This window comes from Protopterus annectens, chromosome 5.part0, assembly GCF_019279795.1.
Source record: "Protopterus annectens isolate FY-2018-M chromosome 5.part0, PAN1.0, whole genome shotgun sequence".
In the NCBI taxonomy this organism is placed as follows: Eukaryota; Metazoa; Chordata; order Ceratodontiformes; family Protopteridae; genus Protopterus; species Protopterus annectens.
Window position 1 is genome coordinate 395,893,911 of NC_056735.1, and position 9,471 is coordinate 395,903,381.

Genomic DNA, 9,471 nt, shown 5'->3' on the forward strand with positions numbered 1-9,471 from the left:
TAAACTTATTTGGGGGGTTACGTTACCTGCAGCATGTTCAGTACTTGCACTGGTAAACACTAGCATCACAGAAAATAAAACAACTAAAATACCTCGGCTACAAACTGATGCCAACATCACTGAAAATAAAACAAGTAAAATACCTCAGCTACAAACTGACACCAACATCACTGTATGCAAAGAATTGTATTAAAAAGATATTTCCACTTGGTCCTGTATGTGGAACACTGTCTTACTGCTTTTATGTGAGAGCGCAAGTTAATGTACCCTGGCAGCATGATACGTTATTATTTTTTTTTTTCTGGTTAATTTATTATCTCTTACAAAGATTTCCCAGACCCTAACATAAGCGTGCTGCCAGCCTGAGCAAATATATAATATGATCCAATCCATCCAACGTACCTTAAGGCAATCAAAAGCAATGAAGCAGGGGGCACAAAACAAAACCCACAAAATCGCTGTTTGTGTAGCCCGCATGGTGAGGAGAACCAGGCCGATGATGATTCAAGCACGTCTATCCAGGGATTGTTTGAAGAAGTAATGAAAGCCAATAGATGCGCCCACCTCTATCTCATTAATGAAGAAAGGAATGAGAGGCAGGCGTGGTATGTACTGTCGATTGGAGAAGGAGTGTCAGTGGTATGAAAGCATCACAAGAGTAGCCACTGAGACTGCCATTCATCACATAGATGAGGCGGGGGGATGGAAGAACACAGTAGGGGACCATGCTATGTGCTGTGGAATCGTGCTTTGGACTATGGAAGTAGGGGAGGGCGCAAATGTTACAATACGGGCATGGGTGGTGAAACTGAAAAGTGAAGAAGAGGTAAAGACACTAAGTAAGTTAAGTCAGTCAATTTGCTCCCTTTATGAGGCCAGAATGTACAGTGCTCAAGGCGGTTGCTTAGTTCGCCTATACCTAAGGCCAGCCATGTCAACATGTACCATAGTGACTGAGCATTTATTTCACGTAAATTGGTAAGCATGGCCAACATTGATCCCACTGTACCATAGCTCCGCCCCTTTCTAGTTGGCCATACCCCTTCCAAGTGAACCCATCCATTCAGCTGTCTCTTGCAGTCCCCCTTTAATTTGAAGTCACAAGCTGCCACTGCTCAGGAGTCAGTGTCTTTTCAATGTATTCATGCCAATTTTTTTTGGCATTCAATTTTATGCCCTAAACTTATCAATTCAATTAAATATTGGATGTAGGACTTATATAAAATCTATAATTCACCGATTTATTTACTAAAATGCATATTTCAACAAAAGAAAACATTTTCCATTCTGGCTTGCAGTTCAAAATAAAATGAACCCACTACTTTTAGTTATTACTCACCATCAGCATTCAGTCTACTTAGCCCTTCCAGATTACAGGATGCCTTTTGAAAAGGAAAAAATCCAGGGTTGCGGTTATCTCCTAGGCCCATCTTTCAGTGCTATAAATTGGTACTTCCATATGGTAAATTCAACAGTCTAGCTCCAATGACATTTTCAGGCACTAACCTTCTAGAGCTGTCCTTCAGATGATCCACCAGGTTAGGAACTAACTTCCTGATTTTACCCTCCCCATCTACTCCCTTTTATAACCTAGTAAATGGCAAGTAAGAGTTTAAGACCTTGTTATCTAATGCATGGTAGTTTTTGACTACAGCTCTGTAAGAATATTCCCACATTCCATACTGCACCACACTTCAAGGTACATTACTCATTTCCCAAATTCAATATGTTGCTATATCTATATGTATATCCATAAAAAAAAAATATATATATATATATATTTTATATACATATATATATATATATATATATATATATATATATATATATATATATATATAAAATAAATAATCACAAATGAGCTAGTTTGAAACAAAGAACATAGAATGACATTATCAATGATTGCATTCATTGTTACCTCAAATAAACTAACTAAAGTGATTTAAAATGTAAACCAACAGGTTATTTTTCGGAATAGCAAAAAGCAAACAAAAAAATATCTTATAAATTGGTGGCCTTGCCCCCCATACCCCTCAGACATTAAATATAGTAACTCCAGGGTTGCACAACCTCAAAGAAAGGGAAAAATGTCTAATTTATTCAATAGTCGATCTCCTGAAGTTTGACCGTTACATAATTCTACCAACTGTACTACTACCGAATTCTAACATTTTTTAAAATGTTTTTGGCCCCCCTGGATACATAATTTTCATTGGCACAGCCCCTAGTGCCCCACATCAACTCTAGGTGTTCCAAATTCTCTTATGCCCCCTTAAACTTATTCCAGTATCACTGTGGCCAGTCACCAGTCCTATGGGGGCTCAGTCATCTCAGCTTCCAGTCAGGAAGGAATTCTATTAGATGCCCTACTCACTCCCTGCCAACCTGCCAAGTTCACTGAATCAGTCAATGGCAACTCTGCTCTTTGGTCCATGACTCCCCTGAAGGATTGTCATTAATGAATGACTTCTCACTGCCACTCTATCAGTCTCCCAAGCTACTAAATGAACCTGAGTCAATTCGGTCATATTTAAGAGTTTATTGTAACAAAACTTTAACCAGTGATAAAAAATCAAAAAGCATTTATATATATATATATATATATATATATATATATATATATATCTATATATATATATATATATATATATATACACACACACACACACACACACACACACACACACACACACACACACACATGCATAACTGATACATGGGATACAAGACTTGTATAAAATATTTAGCAATAATCAAGCTGGTGCTTTTCTCCATAAACTGCAACACAGGACTTCATCACACAACCGTTACAATAGGTATAGCTATAGGTGGCCAAGATGAAATTTCCATAGTGTCACTCACTCAAAGCAGTAGATGTCAGGGAACACAGCACTAATCACTGTTTTCAGTTGGAAATCACTACTGCTATATGATTGCTAAATGTACACCAGCTGTGATTCCACTGTCTTTCTTCAAGTTGGTCTGACTGTGAAGTTGGTCTATATAAGTTTGGGGTGTGTGGAAGGGATTTGACCCCATCAGAAAAAAAAAGAAACACTTGAAGTTTTTGTTTTTGCCCTTGTAAGTTGGGATGTTTTGGTTCCTAAGCATTGTAATATTCAGGGTTTCATAGTCACAACCTCCAAACCCTGGACCTCACTCAGTTTGGGTTTGTAAAAGATAGATCATGTCTACTAAACCTGATTTACTTCTTTGTAGCAGTCACTAGAGCCGTAGATGAGGGCAAGGTTGTGCATACAACCTATCTTGAACTTGCCAAGGCTTTCAATATCAACCCCCACTCTGGAATTATAGATAAACTCACTAAACTGGGCATAAATCCCTATGCCACAGGATGGGTGGCCAACTGGCTCACTGACAGAACCAACATAGTAAAAGAAGCCAACTCCAAGTCCGACTTCAGACCAGTAACGAGTGGAGTAACACAGGGTTCTGTCCTGGGTCCTCTCCTGTTTGGCATCTACTTCTCTGAAATGCAGGCCAACACAGAAGGTCTTTGGCTAACAAAGTTTGCAGACGACTGTAAACTGGGAGTCATAATAGAATCACCTATGGTGTAGATATTCTACAAAAGGCCTCACAGAGACAGATACTTGGTGTCAAAGTCATGGCCTCAAGCTCAATGCCAAGAAGTGCATTGACATCCCCTAGGGAAAAACTCAGTACCCATGAACTACCACATAGGTGGTAGCTCACTAAATGCTGAAAGTATGATAAGAAACCTCGGGACACAGGTGGACAGTAGTCTCTCCTTTGATATTCACATTGCCACAGTAGTCAGGAAATCCTTCTACGTGGCACACCTTATCACAAAAGGGTTCTCCTCTAGAAAAAAGGAGGTCTTTGTTCCTCTCTACTCATCCCTCATCAGACCCATTATATAGTACAATGCCCCGTTTGGCATGTATCTCACAAGACACCTACAACAATTGGAAAGGCCACAGAATTACCTCACTAAGAGGATTACTGGCCTCAAACAGATGCATACACAGACCGTTTCAAAAAACTTCACCTCTACTTCATCTCATATTGCCTACTCCATGGCAATCTCTGCCTAACATACAAAGCTATGTCAAACCCAGAGCTGTTGGACATGCTATACTTAAAAAAATCCCAATCCCTCTGAACCACATGCTCCAGGGACCTAAACCTTGTCACCACAATAAACAGAACATGCTGGAGGGATATATTCCTGTTCCAGAGACTTCCCATACTCTGGAACAAACTAACCATTCATGTCAAGCAAAGCTCCTCATTGGCTTTCTTTCTTGACGACTGGATGGGAAATAGAAAATTCACCCCGAGGATCACTTCTGTGGCACTGCTTGATAGGGGCACAGGAAAATAATTTTCTTGGGTGGCGAAAGCCAGGGAACCTTTTTGGCTAGGTTTATATAGGCCCCAGGGCCAATAGCCTAGTACCTACCTATGAACCTAAATCTTAAAAAGATATATCTGCACTTAAATTTAAATTCATTAAATAACTCATGAGAAAATAACCAATCATCATCAAATTAGCAATCACAATTAAAACTTCATGTTAGTCTCCTAACTTTTAACTCATGCTTAATGCTAATACGTTCATTTTCAGCCAGTTGTATTTGCCAAAACAATTCCCTCCTATGAAGTTATTAGTATTAAAACTTATATGGTGTTTGTGCTGCATTTTTAAAATGTGTATGGCATCATTGTTTAACAATTGACCTAATTGATTAATTGTTATTTAGGGCGGGTTTTTAGATTAACTGTGATATATGTCCAACAACTTTATAGTATGATGTTCTGATGAAGACAGATTTATCACTGTAGAAAGCGCTTAACCATTCTTATTCTAATAAATCAAGTGTTTCCAGCACAGTATCCTGTTTCCTGGCGTTCATTGTCACCTTCTTGGTGTTTTACAAGTTTGTTGTTTCGCTGGGATTTTTCATTTTCATTTTGTTACTCTGTCAGAGAACCAATTAGTACACTTCTCATTCCTATAGTATCTTCTACATAGGTTATCTGATGATTCTCTAGTACTTTTGGATAACTCCAAACATTCCCAGAGGTAGTTGTCACTAAATGCCCTATATACCTGAATAAGATCTCCTCTTTGATATCTGTAAGAGACACTGTACAAGTTCAAGTAGTTTGGTCTTTCATAATAACTTAAATTTTCATATCCATGGATGCCCTTGGTATATTTCTGCTGTACTCTTTCCAGTTTACTCATGCTTGTTTTCTTATAGGGTTTCCATATTGTTATTCCTTACTCAAATTTGGGCTGTAATGTAACTAATAAACAATGACTTCATCATTTTTTGATTTCCTAGACTTTATAAATCTTTTTATGCAACCTATAGTTTTGTAACAATCATTAAGCAATTGGTTGATATGATTAGAAAAACTCATAGATGAATCTACCCAGTATACCCTGGTCCTTAAATGAATCTACAGTTTCAATCAGTGTATGTTGTATGTTTATGTCTCCCAAATCTCATATGCTTAGTTTTTGATGTATTTATCAGCATATTATCCTCCTGTGCTCAAATGGTCAATTTAGTCAAGTTATTTTGCAGACATGCCTTATCTGTAACACACGTAATCAGTTTACCCAATTTCAGGTCGTCTCCCTATAGAATGTAGAATACCTCAGATGAAAAAGTTAGGTCTGAAAGATACAATCTAAACAAGTAAAGACCTGGGATACAGCCCTATATGTACATCTACATACACATATTTATATATAAAGAATAAGGGAAAACTAGTTATGCAGGAATAACTGCTCTTGATATTGGCATATGACATAATAATTGTCACAACTTCTGATGTAAGATATGTGTCAAAGATCACTTTGTATTCTAATTAAAAACAAAAAAAAAATAGGATTCATGCTGGAATTGCTTGTTTAAACTATGGCTTAAAACAAGAGATTAGTGCATTCGCCCTTGTCAGAGTTTATCAGATCTAAGTATACATAGTCTTCTTCTTCTTCTTCTTCTTCTTTCGGCTATTCTCATTAGGGGTCACCACAGTGGATTATCTGTTTCCATTTCTTCCTGTCCTCTGCATCTTGCTCTGTCACACCAACCACCTGCATGCCCTCTCTCACCCCATCCATAAACCTTATCTTAGGCCTTCCTCTTTTCAGCTTACCTGGCAGCTCCATCCTTAGCATCCATTTCCCAAAATACTCAGCATCCCTCTTCGGTACATGTCCTAACCAATCCAATCTCACCTCTCTGGCTTTGTCTCCAAACAATCCAACCTGAGCTGACCCTCTAATATACTGATTCCTAATCCTGTCCATCCTCATCACACCCAGTGCAAATCTTAACATCTTTAACTCTGTCGCCTCCAGCTCTGACTCCTGTCTTTTCATCAGTGCCACCATCTCCAACCCATATAACATAGCTGATCTCACTACCCTCTTGCAGGCCTTCTCTTTCACTCTTACTGGTACCCATCTGTCACAAATCACTCCTGACACTGTTGTCCACCCACTCTATACTGACTGCACTCTCTTCTTCACCTCTCCTCCACACTCACCATTACTCTGAACTGTTGATCCCGATGTTTTAACTTATCCACCTTTGCCAACTCTACTCCTTGCATCCACAGCATTCCTCTATCCTCCCTCTCATTCACACATATATTCTGTCTTAGTCCTGCTGATCTTCATTCCTCTCTTCTCTAGAGCATATATCCACCTCTCTGGGGTCCCATCATACTGTTCCCTACTCTCACTACAGATCACAATGTCATCCGCAAACATCGTAGTCCACGAGGACTCCTGTCTGATCTCATCTGTCAACCTGTCCATCACCACTGCAAATAAGGAAGGGCTCAGAGTTGATTCTTGATGTAATCCCACCTCCACCTTAAACACATCTGTCACTCCTACTGCAGACCTTACCACTGTCACACTACCCTCGTACATAACCTGTACCACTTTTACATACTTCTCTGCCACTCCCAACTTCCTCATACGATACCACAACTCCTCTCTAGTATCCTGTCATATGCTTTCTCTAAGTCCACAAAGCTATAATGCAACTCCTTCTGACCTTCTCTATACATTTCCATCAACAATCTCACAGCAAACATCGCATCTGTAGTGCTGTTTCCTGGCATGAAACCATACTGCTGCTCATTAATCATCACCTCCCTTAACCTAGCTTCCACTACTCTTTCCAATAACTTCATACTGTGACTAATCAGTTTTATCCCTCTGTAGTTACTCTAGCTCTACACATCACCCTTATTCTTAATAATCGGTACCAAAACACTTCTTCACTCCTCAGGAATCCTCTCATCTTCCAATATTTCATTAAACAAGTTGGTTAAAAAACCCACTGCCATCTCTACTAAACATCTCCATGCTTCCACAGGCAGTGGTGGATCCAAGAATTTGCAAAGGGGGGGCATAGTCTGGTCAGTTGAGTACCGGGGTGAGACTGGGAAGTGGGACATTGGGTTTGGTGGTTGTGGAAAGATTACCTTGAAAAGGTCTGACTTATGGAAAGACAGCAGTATACATTCAGTTCCAGATGATGTTGCTCTGGATGTGGTAGTAGAAACAGGTATTTCCTGTACAGCACACAGTACATGTATAGATAGCACAAGTATTTTCAATGCTTGCCTGGAAGAGATGATTGGTTACCTATACCAAGCTACAGTCTCCTTCCATGGCATAGTGGGCATATGCACTGTTATGAACTTGGAAAGTATCCCACTGAAGGTGGAAACAGCCATGGAGAAATATTTAGTTTTTTTTTTAAATTAAATAATGACTTATGTGGAAACAGAGAAGTTCAGTTAAGTTTAAGTATCACAGTAAGCAAGGAAGTAGATGTCATGTAAAAATCACAAAAAACAAATACTCAGTTTAGTCCCAAGCAGTGTCTAAAAAATATTCTAACTACTGCAGCATTTTAGAAAGGATTGTAAGTCAAAACCAACTTTGTTATGCAAGATATAATATAAACTACAGGCACAGATGTTTGCATAAATTAGTAAAAGCTATGTTTAAATGATGTACAAAATAACTAAACTGCTAAAACTTTCCTAAGCAGACCATAATGTTTTGTGACAGTTTACCGTTCTTGCAATGATTTTAAGCACAATTAATTTTCTTTAGGAAGTCTTTTAATAACAAAAGTCCTACTGTACCTCATCTGTTCTTTCAACAAGTTCTAGACTAGGTGTGGGAAGGGGAGGCAATGCCTGTCTCCAGGAGTTCAGAAATGTCAATATTGGCTATCTTCTTTCTCAAATCAAAGTCCGTTGAAAATAAACAAAAGGAAAGGAAAGGAAAGGAAAAAGCCTGTTTTGAGAGGAGAACGATGGAAAGTAAAGGAAGAAGCGTGTTTCAAGAAAGAGTATGAGAGAGAGAAAAACAGGAAAGGAAGAAGCATGATTTGGGAGACAGTTCAAGAGAGAAAGACGGAAAGAAGAAGTGTGTTTCAGGAGAGGGAAGTTTCAGATAGAAAGATGGAAAGGAAAGCAACAGGAGTGTTTATAGTGACAAAGACAGAAAAGAAGTGCATCTGGAGAAAAAGTATTGCAAATAAGATTACTATGAGAGTAAATGGGAATTGTATGTATAACATTGGTTAGAAATATACAGGAGTGTGAGCTAGGCATGCTAGAAAAAAAACAGATCTGTTTGTTAGCTGAAGTTTAGGGAACTACATGATGGCAGTCCACCACTACCATAAATTATGCAATTGAGTTTCCCACATTTGGAGAAATCATAGGAGTCAACCCAACTAAATGTTCAATGACTCAGGCAACAGAAGTAGAAGGGGCTGTCACCAAGCTTAAGGAGTCTATAACAAGGAAGGTAACAAGAGATCCTGTAGAGGTATTAGAAATATTTCAAAAATGTTATGAAAGTCTGTTTAAAGTGGAGAAATATGGAAATCAAGGAAAGATAAAAATGGAATTGTTTATGGAAGAAATAAATATGCCAATGTTAGAAGCAGATGAGGCTCAATTACTAACATGATAGGAGGAGATGAGATTAAAATGGTGATGCATGACCAATCTACAGGAGAGTCCCTGGGAACAGATGGTATTCCTATGGAAGTTTGGAACCTAGGAGGGGAAAAAATTGTTAATGATCTGGAGGGTTTTGTTTAACAGTATTTTAAGAGGAGGAAAAGTACCAACATCCTGGAAGAAAACAGTTGTAGATGTAATACCTAAATAGGGTAAAGATACATCAGAACCAGCTTCATACAGCCCCATTTCAATACTAAACCATGACTATGAAGTGTTTATGTCTATAATGGCTAAAAGAATGACAAAAATTATGCCAGAATTGATAGATATGGATTGATGTGGTTTTGTGGAGGGGAGGCAAACATTTGACAACATTAACAGACTATTGATGATCCAGTGGGAAGCAGAATGTAAGAAAATACCATTGTTGTTGGTGGGTCTTGATGCAGAGAAAGTATTTCA

General features: G+C 38.6%; 1 non-coding gene across 1 annotated transcript; it reads right to left on the reverse strand.

Annotated features, from left to right (window-relative positions):
* Window positions 1–8,686: 8,686 nt before the first annotated feature.
* On the reverse strand, window positions 8,687–8,852 carry LOC122802982. Its single transcript, XR_006365042.1, has one exon. It is a non-coding gene; the product is annotated as a U1 spliceosomal RNA (small nuclear RNA).
* Window positions 8,853–9,471: the final 619 nt, after the last annotated feature.